The following is a 20,466-nucleotide window of genomic DNA, read 5'->3' as shown; positions in this document are numbered from 1 at the left end:
TTACCGCTGAGTTACCTGGGAAGTCCAAAGTCCTGAGCACAGCACTCTGAACTGACCGCTCACCTACAGGAGGCTGTGCCTCAGTCAAGCACCAGGTATGGCTGCTGTGTCGGTCCTCAAGTCCGAGTTTGCAGAACCAGGGGAGCACACTCTTTTCAGAACATGTGGTCTGGGTATTTAGTTTCCTTTCGCTATTGTTACTTACGTGATTTTATGCAAATTTCTTGAATTGCCAAGCCTGTAACCCCCACCTCAAAATTAGGATACTAATAAATGCCCACTTCATGGAGCTGTGAGCTTTAGAAGAGGGGAAAAGTGTAAAGTCCCTGATCAACTACGAATTTTCTGTGATTCTTACTTTTGGTATAGTCATTATCCTAATTTTTTCTCTATAACCTATGGGTTAAATGAATGTCATTATGGTACACAGTGGTACAAGAAACTTGATTAGAAATGATCTTGATACTTGGGTGAATTTAAGAAAGATTTTATTTCACTTGTATCAATTCTCTGAGCAAGTATATCTTTAGAAAGTCAAGAGCATATGGTAAAATAACTAATATGAGCACAATATCATGCTTTAAATATGAATGTGCAAAGGGTAGCAACATTGCATCTGCCTGAAGTTCAGTGTTTCCTGATCAGTGGCTCATCATTCAAAACTGAGTCCATTCATAGAAAGGAAATTCCCATTCAAGTGTGCCGATTCATATGCATAATAACTAAGGGAGAATAAAGTCAAAATCCTATTTAGTCAATGACCAAATCAAGCCACATGATACATTTCCTTGAAGTTTATTTTTAAAAAGCAGCTTTCAGGAGGTAACTCCTTTGTTTGGATGGTAAAATCATGTGTCACCTAAGACCACAGTGGTCCTGATGAAATAACACAGCATGGGACTTCCTTGGAGATCCAGTGGTCAAGACTCCAGGCTTGCAATGAAAGGGGTGTGGAACGATTCCTGGTTGGAGAACTAAGGTTGTTTGAGCCTGAAATAAGACAGGTCATGAGCAGGAGAGAATTAACTGAAGAGGAAGGGGAAGAAGAAAAGGGCCCTGGGAAGTGAAAAATGATTGGATTTGAAATGCAATGTGATAGAAAAGGCAGAGGAGCCTGGGTGAGGGTCAGAAGAAACTCCAAGACTGTAAGTTGTGGATTCTAAGTATTCAAAAATACAACAAAAACTCCAAAACCTCAGAAAGAAGATGATCTGAATCAACTGTTACTTAATTTCATCAGTATGTTAGTTATATGTTTAATTTCCTATTATAATTCACCATGCACATAATCTTTAGAATTTTCACATCAAATAAATTGGAAACTGATGATCATTTGGCTGTTTTTGGTTGTTGTTCCCCTTCTTCTGACTACCTTGAGAGATTCTAGGACTCTTGTTTTTGATCATAGATTCTCGCATTTGAACTCTATAGCCAGAAATCAACAGTGAACACGCTGGACAGGTTTATGATCATTAAGTCATGGGCTGTGACCTGAGCCACGATTTCCTCACTCACTACCTGTGCCTATAGGAGCTGTGGCTTTGTTCATGCTTTGGATGTGGTTCACCGTCTAATCGATCAACAGAACAATGGACACAGAATAATTTATTTCACGTTAAGTTCATTTACCAGTCTGGGAATATGTAAACTTTCGTTTATGTTTAAGATACTGTTTTCATAATAAAAAATGGTAAACTGTGTATTTCAATTTTCATATGACAGAAAAGGAGCATAAGGAAACTAAGACATTGGGAGCTGGGCTTGTTCTAAAACTTAGTTCGTCTAACTTCTGGTCTTCAGCTGTGTCTCTTACACTAATATTGACAGAGAATAAAGAAGAAAAATTGCATCAGTGCTTGAGCATCGATCACCTACTTTGTCATTTGTCAGAGGAGTAAATGTTCCATCCTTGCCGAGTCTTTTGTAGATACTTGTTTCGTCTTTCTCTTTTATTGATTTAATTCTCGTTTCCCCAAACTTCTTAACTTCCTATGAACTTGTTGAACAATTCCATACTCAAAGGGCATTCATTAATACAGTAGAGTCATCATAAAGGAAGCACACAGCTTGGGGCCCAGACAAAGAATTAATACTTCACATCACAGGAGGCACATCTATGAGACATGTATGATAAATAAACATACATCAGCCTCAAGCATCTTGAATGTGGCCATACATTAATGGCTAACTTGAATATTTAATTTTATATGCTCCCTGTGTGTTCAGGTTTTTGCAATCTAGGGTGCATTTATTCTCCAAGCAACAGATTTTCTTTAGAAAAAAGTGATTTATCAATTTTTCTTTTTGAAAATTATATTTATTAGAGTATAGTTGCTTTCCAATGTTGTGTTAGTTTCTGCTGTACAGCAAAGTGAATCAGCTAAACACGTACATATATCCTCTCTTTTTTTGGATTTCCTTCCCATTTAGGTCACCACAGAGCATCAAGTAGAGCTTCCTGTGTTGCACAATAGATTCTCATTAGTTATCTACTTTATACATTGTAGTCATATGTGTTAAATGTTAAAAATAATTTATCAGTTGAACAAAAAACAAAGGAGTTTATGTAAGTGTCCCTTCCCTCTGTGTCTTATAATCTCCAAGAAGCCCTGGGGCCACCAACAGTAAGAAACCTCCTATCTTACAGACCTGCTTTAAAAAATCCCTAAGGCTTCCACAACCATGTCCTCTGACCTTTATTGGAAAGCCCACCCTCCTGCCTCCCACTCCCTACATTTGGCAACTGATTTACAAACTTCTCCCAGGTGCCTCAGTAAGTCAAGTTGCACATGTGTACATACAAAGTTATGTGTCCTTTATCAAAAGCTGGCTTGGGAGGGGAACTTCTGTGGCTGTTATCTGCAGATGTTATATTTGAGCAGATATTATAAATGGATTTTAATTGTGCTTTCAGATGTAAAACACCCACCAAGGAATAACCCTAATAGACCTGTAGAAACTCAATAAAATAAATCAATAACATATGTCCTGGAAGAGTATTGCACGTTCTAACATTTTGATCAATATTGACATTTGACCTACAAAATTTGTCATCTTCAGTTTTTGGGTTTTTGTTTTTTTTTTTTTAAAGAATTTGCTGATACAAGCACAGCTACATAAAAGAAAATATATTAAGGAGAACTTTATTCTCCAAGATCTTGCCAACATTTTTCTGACTTGTCACAGCATTATCACCTCTCTCTTGCTAATGCAGCTCTTGTTGCAGGAAATAATAATCATGCTTTGTGTCAGTTCCACATCCTCCTCTGAATCTGAAATACTCACATGGTTCCGTCACCTATCAGGTCTGTATATTAGCTGACTTCTTGCAGGTCCGCACGAGAGGCACAAAAACCACAGAGCTAAACCCAAGTTCTCTGTGACACACCACAGTGAAATGTAGCCAAATGTTTCCAAAGGTCAAGTTCACAGCCGCCCTGAGATGGGAGACATGTGATCACGTCCCTCATAAGCCCTCGGTTCCAGCAGAATCAATCTGATATTGACACTTTCCTTCTTCCTGATGCTGTATATCACAGGTGTTAAATGTTAATGTTGTCACTTGCTTATGGCGTAAGAGAAAACTAAACTTTATTTTTGAGAAACAGCAAAAATGCCGAAAAGACTAACGGAGCTAAGAGGCAAAATGACAGAGTAACTTAACAATGTAAGATTTGGCAGGAAATGGGGCTAAAAAAATAATGAATTGGATAAAATTGTCATACTTTGGTCTGGCAGTGCAAACAAAGATGACAAATTCAAGACAAAGATTATAATATATTCCAAAAACAAATGGGAAACAGAGAGAAGCGATGGTTGGAATTTGGGGCTTAAGAAGGCATTACACAGAGGAAAATAGGCTAATATTTTATTGAAGGCTTACTAAATGCCAGGTCTTCACAACTTTCAGGAGAGAAGCATACCCTCTTTCCCACTGAAGAAATCGAGGTTGAGAGAGGTCAGTTCACTCCTAGGGGATACCCAGCTCCTAATGGAAAAAGCAAGCTGAGATTCAAACTCAGTCTTGCCTGATTGCAGAGCTTCACCATTTTCCAACACTCCATCGTGCTGATCATTGTCTTACCAACTCACTCTCTGAAATATTGATGTTCAGGGTCTCTTGGCCCTCATCTGTGCTTTTTCAACTTTTGCAACATTCTATGTTCTGTGTCCACATAGAATGCTGATCAGGCTCTCGAAATTCCCTTTTCCTAAACCGCACAGACTCCTCTTTAAGACTCAGCTTCTGTTCTCTTAGAGTCCTCTGAGAGTGGGAAAGTGACAAGTCCTGAGGGAATAAAGCGAGGGCAGGAAACTGACACAGAAGCCGCATGCTCAGCGAGGTTTTTGGGGAAACCATATGTAGTGATACATGCAGCAAAAGATGGATAAGACAAAATTCAGCGGTGTGGTTACCTCTGGGGAAAGGCGGAAAGATGTGATCAGGGATGAAAACATAGGCAGATACAATGTCATTTTTCACTGTTTTAGGGCTTAAGTTGGTCGAGAGCTGAAAGGTATATAATCTATTATTAATGTTTGTAAATAATATATATGTTCATATACCACCTTGTTGTTTCATGCACTACATTAAAAATTTAAAAAGGAATCGGTCCAAGCCCAGAGCAGTGGGGCAGCTCAGATGCCTTCCATACAACTAAGGTCCTGAGGAAGATCTTGCTGGTCCTCCTTCCTCTGAACCAAGAAAGATCAGATGATCCCAAAGCTGTCCACAGCGGTGCTCTGCTGCTGACCACGGAATCTGTGCTCACACAAGGGGATGGCACACCATGAGGCGACTCTGACTTTCTTCTCCATAACTGAGTTTGGATCCTCCCTTCTGGAGAGGTGATAAAATGCATCTCCTGCCCTCCAACCTTCCACCTTCTGCTCTGTTCTCCAGGCATGAAAATGAGATCTTTATAATCAGTCGGTTGGGGGAGGTATGCCAACATATTTGACTGAACCTTTGACTGCTACTGCTACGTCACTTCAGTCATGTCTGACTCTGTGCAACCCCATAGTCGGCAGCCCACCAGGCTCCCCCATCCCTGGGATTCTCCAGGCAAGAACACTGGAGTGGGTTGCCATTTCTTTCTCCAATGCATGAAAGTGAAAAGTGAAAGTGAAGTCGCTCAGTCGTTTCTGACTCTTAGCGACCCCACGGACTGCAGCCTACCAGGCTCCTCCGCCCATGGGATTTTCTAGGCAAGAGTACTGGAGTAGGGTGCCATTGCCTTCTCCGACAGTAGAATGCTAAAGAGGAAAAATTGTTGTTTTCCTGTACCAGCTAGTAACATTGTAAATACAAAGTAAAAGAGACAGCACTGACTCACTGACAGCCAGAATATGTTATGTTCTTCCCTGTGTCTAGAAATTTGGAAAGTAGCATGCCTTCCACTTTGAGCACCAAAGCAATGACATAGGGTTGCATTTCCTTGTCTGAATATGTGGCTAATGTCTACCCTCCCCAGGAAATTGTAAGTTTCGTAAGGGTAGCTTTGTCACTTCAGCATGGTTTTCAGACACCAGGCATAGATCCTAGAACAATTCAGAAGCTCAAAAATGAGTGGCTGAGTGAATCAATGAACAAAGACTTTAGGATACTAGAATGATGTATATCTTATGCGTGTTAAGTTGTGCTAAGTTGCTTAAGTTCGTCTGACCTTCTGCAACCCCATGGACCGTAGCCCGCCAGGCTCCTCTGCCCATGGGATTCTCCAGGCAAGAATACTGGAGTGGGTTGCCATGCCCTCCTCCAAGGGATCTTCCCAACCCAGGGATCGAACCTTCTTAAGTCTCCTGCGTTGGCAGGAAGATTTTTTATCACTAGCATCACCTGGGACACGAAGCTGAAAATTTAAATCTGACAAGTCACAGACAGCCACATATTATATGATCCCATGGGTAATGAAATGTCCAAAATAGGCAAATCCACAGAGATAGAAAGTAGATTAGTGGTGCCTAAGGCTGGTGCGGGTGGGAGTGGTCATTGAGAGAAAAACTCAGTGACTGTTCATGGGTACAGGGATTCTTTGGGGGGTGAAATGTATAAAATTGATTGTGGTGATAACTGTCCAACTTCATGGTTTCACTAAAAGCCATGAATTTTTCATTTTAAATGGACAATTTGTAGGGCATAAGAATACAACTCAATAAAACCATTAAAAAAAAAAAAAAACCCTAAATCTGAGTTTAAAACCAAATTGAGAGTCACACAGTGTCACTCATACCTCACGACATGTATTAACAGGAACCTTTTGTTAGGCCATTATTTTACAAGTTGCTTGAACAAGCATATTACGTTTATAGGAATTGGATAAGATACTTAATTATTGTCCCACTTCTGCTAAAGGGAGTGCGAGGACTCAGTTCAGTTCAGTTCAGTCGCTCAGTCATGTGCAAGGACTAGTGGATTTAAAAATTAAATTCTTCTTGTTGTTTTGCAAGAAGAGTTGAACTATTTTTGATAACAAGAGTAAATGGTGGGAAATGCTTAAAAAAATAAAAATTAAAATTAAACGTTAGGAAGGAGAATTAACAGAGGGAGTTTTAAAATTCAAATTGGAATTCTAGAAAGCCTGTGACACACTTTCTCAACAAAAATTTTAAAGATTGATCAGATCTCACAGTGGTTTGAACAAAGCCCTCTCTAAAGGCCAGAGTGATGAGAAATCTTATGAGTCAACTTGGCTTAGGCTACGGTGCCCAGTTGTTTGGTCAAAGCCCCATTTAGATGATGACATTTTTTGGATTTGATTAGCATTTAAATCATTTGCATAAAATGGATTACCCTCTACAATGTGGGTGGCCTCGCCCAGTTGGTTAAAACCTTCAGAAAAAGACTGTGGTTTGGGGATACAGAAGGAAAGCTTCTCAAGACTGCAACACAGAACCGTGCCTGAGTTTCCAGTCTGCTGCTCTGAGGAATTCTGGGTTGATTTGTAGTGTCAGCTCTTCTTTGAATTTCCAGCCTGCAGGCTCTGCCCCACAGATTTAACACAGGCCAGAACCCACAACCATGTGAGCCAACCCCTTAAAGTTCTCTCTCTGTGCCTCTCCCAGCCTTTATCTCTTTCACTTAAGAATGATGACTGATACAGCCAGCATTGGGAGTTGCCTCTTATTCATTCTCGATGAAACAACGTAGTAGTCAGGCCAAAAATGTAAAACTTCCAGCCAAAAAGATATTTAGGCCTTGACTTTCCAGTTGTTCAGTCACTAAGTTGTGTCCAACTCTTTGCAACCCCATGGACTGCATGCCAGGCTTTCCTGTCCTTCACTATCTCCTGGAGTTTGCTCAGATTCATGCCCACTGAGTCAGTGATGCCATCCAACCATCTCATCCTCTGTTACCCACTTCTCCTCCTGCCCTCTATCTTTCCCAGCAGCAGGGTCTTTTCCAATGAGTCAGTTCTTCCTATCAGGTGGCTGAAGTAGTGGAGTTTCAGCCTCAGCATCATTCCTTCCAATGAACGCCCAGGACTGATCTCCTTTAGGATGGACTGGTTGGATCTCCTTGCTGTCCAAGGGACTCTCAAGAGTCTTCTCCAACACCACAGTTCAAAAGCATCCATTCTTTGGCGCTCAGCCTTCTTTATGGTCCAACTCTGATATCTGTACATGACTAGTGGGAAAACCATAGCTCTGACTAAACGGACCTTGGTTGGCAAAGTGATGTCTGTGCTTTTTAATACTCGTCTATGTTTGCCATAGCCTTTTTCCCAAGGAGCAAAGAATATCAGCAGTGACTGGGCTAAATTGCTTGCAGCATGGATGAAACCAGTCACCACAAAGCCTGCATGTGTAAGTCTTGTGACACACATTTCTTCTCATAAGATGGCACATGTGACTGCCAACCTACACAGTGGGAGCAGAAGACAAAACGAGAATGGCACATGGGATGTATCTGGGATATTTATGCACATCCTATGGCTGACTGGCACAAAGACTTACATAAGGGCGAGAACAAAAGTGTTATTCCCTGGATTTCTACATAACATTTAAGACTGTGTAAATAATTTATGTGCAAAGGAAATGATCCAATGTAATGATTTCAAAGGGACAATCTTCAGAGAATTTACGTTATTATTTTCACCAGTGATAAGGGCCTTGGGCCAAGACAAAAATCCTACCCTTGAATTCCCTGATATTGCTACTCTACAGAGTGGCTCAATAATCACTAGGAATCTACAGCACCTTCAGGAATAAAGGAGAGTTTATTTTTATTAGGCAATCCTGCGCAAGCTTTGTTTCTCAAAGCTATGGACACAACAGCAGTAAAAAAGCAAAATTGAAAAGAAAAAAAAAAAAGCATTTAGCAGAAGAACCAAGACATCACTGGATATTAAGCAAAGCACAGAAGAATTAGAATGGACAAATGATTAGGGGGCAATAAGAGACAGCTCAGCTGAGATATCCCATTTTCATTCCTAAGACTTTGTTTTTCTGTAAAAGAAAAAGGGGCCAGATTAACAGTTGGAAAAGTATAAGGAGAATCACTGCTGTTGATTCCTGGGGTGAAGAGGTATCAATTTTCTCCTTTGGTTCATTACACTGGTATCTCAGGATGGGTACCTTTCAAGAAGGGCTTCCTAGGTGGCACTGGTGGTAAAGAACCTGTCTGCAAATGCAGGAGATGTAAGAGACACAGGTTCGATCCCTGGGTTGGGAAGATCCCCTGAAAGAGGGTATGGCAACCCACTCCAGTACTCTTGCCTGGAGAATCCCATGGACAGAGGAGCCTGACGGGGTACAGTCTATAGGGTCACAAGAGTTGGACAAGACTGAAGCAGCTTAGCACAGCACAGCACAACATTCAAGGACCCAGAGTATGTAATGAGCTCATGAGTTGAAGGGGTTCCCATAGTTTGGGGTGAGGTTGGCAATGACTGGTTAGTTTCACTCCACCAAGACTATAGCCACCCAATTCATTACCAAAGCTGAGTAGTTCAATGAGCTACCCTAAGATAAAATTTTAAGTATGCCACCTAAAGTCATGATTTTACTTGTTTCACCTAAGAACCTATAGCATTCTGATCATTGTAAATTAAGAAAGGAAAGTGTTATTTACTCGAGTTTAAAAGTGTAACTGGAATTATCTCAAATGTGACTCATCATATGTGATACCAATAATAACTACAATCAAAGCTACAAGCAATAAGGGCTCCTAACTCAGCTCCCAGGTCGACTCAGGGTTTTTAGAGGAATTCTTTCACTACCTCCTTTATGACATGATAACTGAAAAAGACGCTTGTGTGATCTATAGGCAATCGATAGATGAATGCTCACATCTGAAGCATTACGGATTCCAGTGGTCACTGGGATAGTTTGAACCCATAAATCATGCTTTCTTGGAGATGATATCAACTGCTGTCCCTCTCTTTTATGTATCTGAAAATAATTAAAAGAAGAAAATTTTTCTTTTGTTCAAAATCAGGGATGTCTGTAATAGGAAGGAAAACATACTATTGAGAAGAATGAAAGAATATTTTTAAAAGAAAGTAAAAGGAAAGAAAAGAGGAAGAGAGAGGAGGGGAGGGGAGGAGAGGGGAGAGGTGGAAGGGAAGAGGATGCAATGAAGAGCAGAGGAGAGGGGAGGGATGGGAGGAAATGAATGATTGCCAGGCTTCCAGGAGAGGAGACACATTCCAAAGGCAATGATCAAGGCAATAATCAAGGCAACTTGATCATTGAAGGTGATGCATTGATCAGCCTCTTCCAGGGAGAAGTGAAGGTCCTTCCTGCTGGGTGTAGTCTCGAATGGAGAGCTTTAAACAAAACCAACTATGGATACATGTCTTTTATCATACAGTCTTCTTTGCATAGTAAAAGCAGTTATTTGTTGCCCCCGTAACAGATCACTTAAAACAATGACTGAAAAATTAACAATCATGTATCTTGCTTAGATCTGGTAGATAGAGTGCCTGAAGAATTATGGATGGAACTTTGTAACACCGTTCAGGAGGCAGTGACCAAAATCATCCCAAAGAAAAAGAAATGCAAGAAGGCAAAAATGGTTGTCTGAGGAGCCTTTACAAATAACTGAGGAAAGAAGAGAAGCGAAAGGCAAGAAAGAAAGGGAAAGATATATCCAACTGAATGCAGAGATCAGAGAACAACAAGGAAAGATAAGAAAGCCTTCCTAAATGAAAAATTCAAAGAAATAGAGGGAAACAATAGAATGGGAAAGACTGGAGATCTCTTCCAGAAAATTGGAAATGGTAAAGGAGCATTTCAGGCAAAGATGGGCAGATGATGAGATGGTTAGATAGCACCACTGATCCAATGGACATGAATTTGCTCAAACTCTTGGAAGAGTGCAGGACAGAGGAGCCTGGCGTGCTGCAGTCTACAGGGTCACAAAGAGCTGGACATGATTTAGTGACTGAACAACAACAGTGGAGAGGGGAAAAGCACACCAAGAGCAGGGGAGGCAAGTTTCCTGACCCTCAGCAGACTATAGGATGGTGACCCGAAGAAGGGAGGAAAACAGGACCTCCCACCGACTGTGGTCATGAGTGTGGTTCCTCAAACCATCCCATTTAGATGCTGTAGGAAAAGATGAGGCCATGACTGTCAGACAGGAAATCTTATGACTTCTCCTCTTAGGAATTTCATAAAGATGGAATGTTAGTTGGGACTTTTGAGCTGTAATATTCCCCCTTCCAATGGGACTTCTGCCTTTGGTTATTATTCAGCTGGTCTCAGTACAACACAAATTTTTGTTCTCTCAAATAAATAGCATTTTAAATTGCAATTAATTATAACAGAAAACACAATTGTAATTATATGCATTTAAACAATTTTTCTGAATAGATAAGCAATGAGAGACGATCTGCCTAGAAAAACGTCACCATTGAGCTCACATGTTCTCCTCTCTCCCTCTCTCTCTTTCTCTCAAATGTAGAGATTTTGATGAGACACTTGTTTCTTCAAGTGTGTGGAGCTGGACAGACTGTGATATCATGACTTAGGACTCTCTGATGAGAATATTTCCACATCATTTGCAATTAAACTGTATTTTGTTCCATAACAAATGAGTTTTAAATTAAAACTTAATTACAAACTTGCCAAGTTAGTGTTTTCATACAGCTGTGCCTTTGTGGAATACAGAGCAAAGGTTTATTTAAAAGAAATGACCCTACTAGCTCATTCAAGAGAGCTGCTGGAAAAGACTTCCTCCTGTTTTCCCAACCAAAAAAGAAAAAAGAAAAATTCAGAGACAAAAACAAAAATTGTATAAAAAATGAGTACAAAAGTAAATTGATGAGAATGTTGAAACAGAACACTTCTAACAGCAGACCTCAATGTAAATAGTTTTTGAAAGGCGTAAAGCGAATGGAGATAGGATGAAAGTGAAATTCAAGTCAACTGAAGAATCTGCAAACTCCATGCAGTCCACAGAAATGATGTCAGAAAAAGAGGAAAAGAAAAAACAAAGAATAGGAAAAAAGATTTTCTGAGCGAAACCTTGAAAAAAATCCCCAAAACCAACATGATGGAGCTACATGAAGTGGGTCATGTCCAATGAAGTGATGGTTAAGTTAAGGCGTTACTCCTGCACCAACATTATCACTCTTTGCACTAATGACCCTACTTTTTCTTTAAGTGGGACACCAGGGCCAGCACAGGAAGGAACCTGCTTCAGTTCCCAGAGGTGGAAACCACCTTCTCCAGGAAACAAGCTAGAAAGAAACTTCAGTGATTACAAACCCCATAAATTTCCTGAGTAATCACAAGACCCAAACTTCTGTAATCCAAGGTGGCTTGGACTGCCAGGCAAATCTAATTATCATTTAGTCTGAGGAAGTACACTCCCAGTTATTAATTTTTTTTAAACCAGACTCTCATTCAAAATATGATCAAAATAAGAAAACAAAATATTGAGAAACTCAGTACATAACTTTCAAAGAAAACTTTTATAAAGTACTGAAAAGAGGTTGCTATGGAAAGAAAAGTTTCAGCACTGTTTGGCTTTATAAAATATAAAAGGCAAAATACAAACTTAATAGGTCAACAGAATAGCAACTCAGATAGAACTGATAATTAAACACTGAAGGAGAAGCAGAATCATATGGTAACAACAGAAATATGAAGAGCAGAAAAAAAAGACATTATCTTCAAGGAAGACAAATAATGCTGAAACCTGTGCTCTTCACTAGAAAGAAGATGGGAGTGTAATTCGAGAGAAAATAGAATAATTTATTATAAAATATATTATTCATGAAGTTCAGAAAAATGCCTACATTGACTCATATGACTTTGAAAATATCAAAAATAAAGTCTCAATAAAGATATTTGTAGACAAAACTGAGGAAATTCATCCACAGCAAATCACCTTGAAAGATATACTTAAATAAATTTCCATGCACAGTAATATGACCTCAGAGTGAAGCATAAAAATGAAGGAAAAAATAAATACCAACAGTAAATCAAAGGTTAAATATGTGAGAAAACTGGAATGTTGATTATATAAACTAGCAAAAATAATATGGGGTTTAAATTTTTATAAATAAAATATATGACAAATAACAAGAAATAGAGAGGTTAAATAGATTTAAACTGTCCTAAGTTTCTTTCATTATTTTGGAAGTGGCAGATCTATTAATCTATATTAGACATTTATGATAAAGATTACAATCAAGATTATTATTGTCAACTCCAGGGTAAATACTAAAAAGTACTCACAGAGTATGCAGCTATCTAATAGGAAAAAAAATTAAAATAAAAAAATAAATTTTGATTAACTAAAAAAATGCAAAAAGAGGAATAAATATTAATAGAAAAGTGAGAAAAACAAAGAGTAAATACTAAAATGGTAAATTTCAATCCAAACATATCAGGAACCACATTAAATGCTAAAGGTGTTAAAAGGTCATCACACTACATACAAAACAAACTTTAGAAATACAAAAAAAATCAGGCCTTAAATTTAAAGACACAGACATTTTAAAGTAAAAAGATAAAAAAAATACATGCCATGCAAACATTAAGTAAAAGAAAGCTAATACAGCTGTGCTAACATCAAATTCGGAGAAGGCGATGGCACCCCACTCCAGTACTCCTGCCTGGAAAATCCCATGGACAGAGGAGCCTGGTGGGATGCAGTTCATTGGGGTCGTGAAGAGTTGGACACGACTGAGTGACTTCACTTTCACTTTTCACTTTCATGCATTGGAGAAGGAAATAGCAACCCACTCCAGTGTTCTTGCCCGGAGAGTCCCAGGGACGGGGGAGCCTGGTGGGCTGTCGTCTATGGGGTTGCACAGAGTCGGACACGACTGAAGCGACTTAGCAGCAGCAGCAGCAACATCAAATTAAATTTTAAGGCAAAGAACATTACTACAAATAAAGAGGAAAAAACAATAGTGTGCCGATCAAGCAAGAAAGTATAAAGTTCCTAAATGCCTGGGTTATTAATTACATAAGTTTAAAATATTTAAAGTAGTGGTTGAAGGAAATAAAAGGAAAAATATAGAAATCCATTATCCTAGTGGAATATTTTAACATACTTCTCTAAGTAACTGCTAGCAAGCCAAGCAAAAAAAAAAAAAAAATCCATAAGGATATAGAATATTTAAACAACACGATTAATCCAGTTGACCTCCATGGAACACCGCACACAGCCAGATCATTCTGCACATAATTTTCAGGCGCAAGTGAAAGATACACTAAAATTAAACATACGCAAGGCCATAAAGCTAATCTCAGCAAAGTTTAAAAAATTGAAATCTCACACACAATATATTTGGACAGTAGTGAAATTAAGCCAGGAATCAATAACAACAAAAAAATACATTAGAAATCAAGCAATGCTTTTCTAAATAATCTATGAATCAAATAGGAAATGTCAATAACAATTACAAAAATATTAAACTAAATGATAATGAAAAGAACACAGGTAATAATAAGTGGAAAATAGATAAAACTCATGTATAACTTTTTTATGTTAGAAAAAAGCTTTCCATTTTCAGGATTATTTGCACACGATGACTAATTTTATAAAAAGAAGAAAACCTTGGTCTTTTAAGTCTTTCTCTGGTTGAGGTTGGTGGTTGGGTGGGGAGCTGGAGAAGAATATATCATTACTAGAAAATATGTTTCAGCTTTTTAATCTGGAGAGAATTTTTGTTACTTTATGCTTTCTCAATGAATGTTCTCATTTTTTTCAAGACAACTGGGAAGACTTAACCAAAAGCAGGGTTTTTTTTGTTTGTTTTTGTTTGTGAGGTTTTTGCTTGGTGGTGCTCATCTTTTGAGAGTTAGCATTCTTTACTGAAAATCAATCCTAAAGGAAATCAACCCTGAATATTCTTTGGAAGGACTGTTGAAGCTAAAGCTCCTATATTTTGGCCACATGATGCAAAGAACTGACTCACTGATAAAGACCCTGATGCTGGGAAAGACTGAGGGCAGGAGGAGAAGGAGGTGGCAGAGGATGAGATGGTTGGATGGCATCACTGACTCAATGGACATGAATTTGAGCAAACTCGGGGAGATAGTGAAGGACAGGAAAGCCTAGCTTGCTGCAGCCCATAGGGTCACAAAGAGTTGGACAAGACTTAGCAACTGAACAGCAACAACAAATTCTTTATTAACATCTGGATTTGTCAAGATTGTAGGTCTGACAACACTGCTCGAGTCCAGCTCATTGAAGTATCCGGCCATGAAGATTTCAGCTGCACATTCTCAGGAAGGAATATCCAGTAAACCAGATGCATTTTGCCATCCTCATGGTCCTAACCTTGTGTGTGTGCTGAGTTGCTTAGTCATGTCCAACTCTATGTGACCCTTTGGACTGTAGCCCCCCAGGCTCCTCTGTCCATGGGATTTCCCAGGCAAGAATGCTGGAGTGGGTTGCCATTTCCTTCTCCAGGGGATCTGCCTCACCCAGGGATCAAACCTGTGTCTCCTGTGTCTCCTGCATTGCAGGCAGGTTCTTTACTCACTGACCATGAGTTAAGCCCGGTTCTAACTTATTCCTCTTGAATGTTTCCTTCTCAGAGGTGGTATAAGACCTCATCCTGGTCTCAACATCATAGCTGTGTGTCTCCACAAAGGACAAAGAGGGAATTGCCTTTGAAGATCAAGTTCAGACACTATGCTGGATGCACAGACCATATGCTGGATATATATTTCCCCCCTTATCTTCAACTTCCCTCTTGGTTTTCTGTGAATATTTGTATATTCTGGTCATTTCATTCACAGGTGGATGAAGAAATTTGCCCTAGGGAAGCAGAAGGGCATGAAAAGGAAAGGCCTTCCCAGCAAAGTGAAGCAAAAGGCAACACAGCCCAATTCTGTTCTTATTTATTAATCAGAAAAAAATAAAACTTTAAATATCTGAAAAATATTATTTTCCCTGTCCCTGGGGAAAACATTGCACACAGGCAAATATAGATTTTGCATACAGCTTCAAGGAATTTCTAGAATGCCTGAGTTCACTTATGAATATCAATTTCAAGATTTCCGACTTTAACACTCAAAAAAAAAAAGGAAAAGGAGGGGAGAGGGGAGTAGAGAAGGGAGAAGTGAATGAGAGGAGAAGATTAAAGCCATCATAAGAAAGTGAGTGGAAATACATGTTTTTTTTCATATACCAACCTACTGAAAAGTTCAGATTTTTCAATACCTTCCCAGACTCAGCACTCAACACCTAAATGCCATGAATTGTTCTTCCCCCACTTAGTGAAATGTCATCAACAATGCCTTTCCTTTTTCCATGTAGCATATCCACTGAAGCAAGACAGAGAAAAGAGAAGGGTAAAAAGAAATCTCATTGCATTTAAGATTGTGCACTTGATAAAACTGTTTTCTTAGCCAGACAAAGTGTGAAATTCTTTTCATGGTTTTTAGTTTAAGTAGTTTGATCGGATCACCATTCAGCTTGTCGGCCAGAGCTGCTCCATTATGCTGAGTGCTCCCCCCGAACTGCTTCCTCTTATCCAGCTCCTCCTCCACTGATGAAACAAGATTAACAGGATTCGGTGTCTTTCATTTGTTCCTTTTTATCAGGCAAGACTCTATTACTCATATGTTGGGAGAAGCTTTGTGTAAGTTATTTTAACACGGTTGTTTTCATTGTTCTATTTTTGAAAGGTTCATTTTTTTTTCCTATCCACCCCTTTTCCCTCTCTTTAATAAAAGTCTATGTATCTCAGTAACATAAAAGATCATCTCCTGAAGTTTTTCACCTCTAACTTGATTAATGCTCAAGAAAGCACCATCTTCCTATACTTATTAGTATATATTTTCAAGGTAGTGGAGGACAGAGGAGCCTGGCTTGCTACAGTCCAAGAGGCCACAAAGAGTCAGACATGATTTAGCAACTGAACAACAATTTCATTCCCTAATATAGTGAACAATGGATTTAAGTGAACTTAATATAGTGAACTTAGAATTTAAGTCCTAAAAATTTTTGATCATGCAAGATGCACCTTTAATAAAGACAATGTATTCTTTTCCTCTGATTCTAAATTTGCCATGTCAAGTCCAAGAGGAAAAGACAATTCTTTCTTTACAGTCTGATTAAGCTATTGATTTGGAGAAAAGAGAAGAAAATAGAGAGAAAAGTAAAAGAAACAAAAATAAAAGCACGACTAAGTATTGCTATGTTTCCAGGGATATGTGAGGAAATGTCCTTTTCCTTTCATTTTAGACTCTCCTCAATTCTGATATAGGGATTTGTAACCCAAATGGCCTCTACATGGGCCAGCTTATTAGTGAACTGGTTATTACCAGCATCCTTGCTAAGGTTCAGCTGTCTCACAGCCCTAGCTATGTTACCATGGTACTCATACCCTCCTTCGCTCACGCCTACCCGCTCCATGCAGGGTATTGTAGCTGCAGGGCATCTGGGGTAACTCAGCTCCAACTCTGTTGGATTATCTTCTCCAAGGAATCTGAGGATGGAACCTGAATCTGGCTCAGCAGCTGGGATCCTCCACGATACTGGGATTCCTCTCTCAGGATTTTGACTCCTGGCTTTCAGAATTATGAAACACTCTGGTCTGTGAAATAACCCATACCATTTAGACTCCACTTTACCACATTCTCCTAGACTCTGCTTCAATTCTCTGTTTTCCTTTTTATTCATCCTTCAAAAGGGGAACACCTTTCGAGAATGCAAGTGCATTTTTAATGATTTCATGAAGACAACAAGCATACACTGTGACTGCCCCACACAAACCCATGATTGTCCTGGAACCATACTGCTTTCCCGCTCGAAGGGCTTTGTGAAAACTGTTTTTCTTTCCTCCTTTTTTTCTCTTTAGGCTGAGTCTGTTGTCCTCCTCTAAAATCAAAAGTTAGACAATTGGCTCTGTGTTCTTCTTTTGTTCTCGATCATTTAAGAAGGTGATGCTATAAACAGGCATATATTTAGATATATAATGTTTCCATTATTTTTGAGGTTCTTGCTGTATTGTTCTCTTATGCACTTAACTGCTGTGATTGTCCAACAAGTCCTTCAAAAAAATGGCCCTTCTCTGGTTTTGAGGGAAAAAATGGTCCAGGTTTGTGCAATTTTTGACTGTACTGAAGTTAGTCACACAATTAATAAGAGTTGTGTTAAAACATTTTACTAAGGTAATGGATTTGCTTTAAGGTAAGATAGCATATTCAAAAGCAGAGATATTACTTTGCCAACAAAGTTTCGTCTAGTCAAGGCTATGGCTTTTCCTGTGGTCATGTATGGATGTGAGAGTTGGACTGTGAAGAAGGCTGAGCGCCAAAGAATTGATGCTTTTGAACTGTGGTGTTGGGGAAGACTCTTGAGAGTCCCTTGGACTGCAAGGAGATCCAACCAGTCCAATCTAAAGGAGATCAGTCCTGGGTGTTCTTTGGAAGGAATGATGCTAAAGCTGAAACTCCAGTACTTTGGACACCTCATGAGAAGGGTTGACTCATTGGAAAAGACTCTGATGCTGGGAGGGATTGGGGGCAGGAGGAGAAGGGGATGACAGAGGATGAGATGGCTGAATGGCATCACTGACTCGATGGACATGAGTCTGAGTGAACTCTGGGAGTTGGTGATGGACAGGGAGGCCTGGCGTGCTGCGATTCATGGGGTCGCAAAGAGTCGGACATGACTGAGTGACTGAACTGAACTGAACTGAATAATCTGCTTTACTGACTATGCCAAAGACTATGAATGTGTGGATCACAACAAACTGTGGAAAACTCTGAAAGAAATGGGAATACCAGACCACCTGACCTGCCTCTTGAGAAATCTGTATGCAGGCCAAGAAACAACAGTTAGAACTGGACATGGAACAGCAGACTGGTTCCAAATCGGGAAAGGAATATGTCAAGGCTGCATATTGCCACCCTGCTTATTTAACTTGCAGGGCACATCATGAGAAATGCTGGACTGAATGAAGCACAAGCTGGAATCAAGATTGCCGGGAGAAATATCAATAACCTCAGATATGCAGATGACACCACACTTATGGCAGAAAGCGAAGAAGAGCTAAAGAGGCTCTTGATGAAAGTGAAAGAGGAGAATGAAAAAGTTGGCTTAAAACTCAACATTCATAAAACTAAGATCATGGCATCTGGTCCCATCACTTCATGGAAAATAGATGGGGAAACAATGGAAACAGTGACAGACTTTATTTGGGGGGCTCCAAAATCACTGCAGATGGTGACTGCAGCCATGAACTTAAAAGATGCTTTCTCCTTGGAAGGAAAGTTATGACCAACCTAGACAGCATATTAAAAAGCAGAGACATTACTTTGCCAACAAAGGTCCATCTAGTCAAGGCTATTGTTTCTTCCAGTGGTCATGTATGGATGTGAGAGTTGGACTATAAAGAAAGCCGAACACTGAAGAATTGATGCTTTTGAACTGTGGTGTTGGAGAAGACTCTTGAGAGTCCTTTGGACTGCAAGGAAATCCAACCAGTCAATCCTAAAAGAAATCAGTCCTGAATATTCATTGGAAGGACTGATGTTGAAGCTGAAACTCCAATACTTTGGCCACCTGATGCGAAGAACTGACTCATTTGAAAAGACCCTGATGCTGGGAAAGATTGAAGGCAGGAGGAGAAGGGGATGACAGAGGATGAAATGGTTGGATGGCATCACACACTCAATGGACATGAGTTTGGGTGGACTCCGGGAGTTGGTGATGGACAAGGAGGCCTGGCATGCTGCAGTCCATGGGGTCGCAAAGAGTCAGACATGACTGAGTGACTGAACAGAACTGAACTGAAGGTAATGGATGTATCAGTTTTATCTTATGTCATTTTTTTAGCCTGAAGTATTTTTGGATATAACATTAAGTGCTTATAAATTTAGAATAACTTTTCCCACAGTGAATCAAATGGTTATATTGACTTTCTTCAACCTTAATAGTGTTTTTTGCCTTTAAGTCTATGTTGTCTGATATTTCTATAGCTACAGCATGTTTCATTTTTTGCAGTATATTATTTTCTGCACAGGTTTCTGTTTTGTTAGGTTTAATGTATATCTTGTAAAGAATATACAGTTGAATATTTTTCTATAATCTAGAAAGCTCTGTCTTACAGCTTGGGAATTTAGCCATGCATTGTGATTATGGACATATTTTACATTATGTTTGTGATAACATTTTGCATTTTTCTGATTGTGCATTTTTTAGTTTATTTTTCCTTTTCTGCCTTCCTTTGAGTTATTATTTTAATTCCACTTTTCTCCACCATTTATGATAATGCCCAATCTGTGTTAACACGAATACTTATCTAAAATGCAAAGATATTATCTTTATCCTCCTGTATCTCTGCCATTACCATGGAGTGTTCTCTACTTTCTTTCTTTGTACATGGTTATGTTATTGTTTTATGCAGTCTTATTTTCTTGCAGTCCCTCATATTTAACAATTTTTTGATTAATATTGTTCTTTCTGACCTATCTTCTATAGATTTCCTTTAGTGACTCTTCTGTGCTTTCCTGCAGGTGAATTTATTTCAGCGCTCTCTCTTGACTTTGGCTCATCTGGGTTTTTAATCCTACTTTGTTATTTTCTCTCACTACTTTGAAGGTATAACTATACTATATCATTGCTTCAACTGTTCTGTCAGGAAGGTCATGCTCATTCGAATCATTTCTTTGTGAGCAATTTGTCTTTTCTTTGTTACTTTTTTCAAATTTTTCACTGTCTTTGTTGTTTTGCAGTTTTACTGTGATGTACCTGGCATGAATGTCTCTCTAATTTCTACCTAGAATTTAGTGAATCTGAGGCTTAGTCACTGTAATCATGGATAAACTTTATCCATTAACGTTATAAGCATTGCCTGTAACTTTCTCTATTCTCTCTCTGGAAATGTTATGAAAATGTATTAGGTTTTGAAACTTCATAACTCAATGTCTCTCCCATATGTTGCTTTCCCTTTTTCCATATTCTCAACAATTTCTTCAATTCTCTCTTTAGCTCTTTGTAACCAACCTAATGAAGTATTGAGCTTTTCATTTCAAATGTTTTCT

At 39.1% G+C, this 20,466-nt stretch overlaps 1 long non-coding RNA gene across 1 annotated transcript in view; it reads left to right on the top strand.

Moving 5' to 3' along the window:
- LOC147362035 (uncharacterized) overlaps positions 1-15,651 on the top strand; it is a 33,888-nt gene extending 18,237 nt beyond the window's left edge. The window contains exon 3 of the long non-coding RNA XR_015137711.1: positions 15,007-15,651. This is a non-coding gene — a long non-coding RNA (uncharacterized LOC147362035). The remainder of the gene's footprint in view (positions 1-15,006) is intronic.
- Positions 15,652-20,466: the final 4,815 nt, after the last annotated feature.

This window comes from Bos grunniens, chromosome 12, assembly GCF_055505025.1.
Source record: "Bos grunniens cultivar Pamir isolate PY7600 chromosome 12, Bosgru_T2T1.0, whole genome shotgun sequence".
Taxonomy (NCBI): domain Eukaryota; kingdom Metazoa; phylum Chordata; class Mammalia; order Artiodactyla; family Bovidae; genus Bos; species Bos grunniens.
The sequence above is the reverse complement of the archived record's forward strand: the minus strand, read 5'-3'. Positions and strand labels throughout refer to the sequence as shown.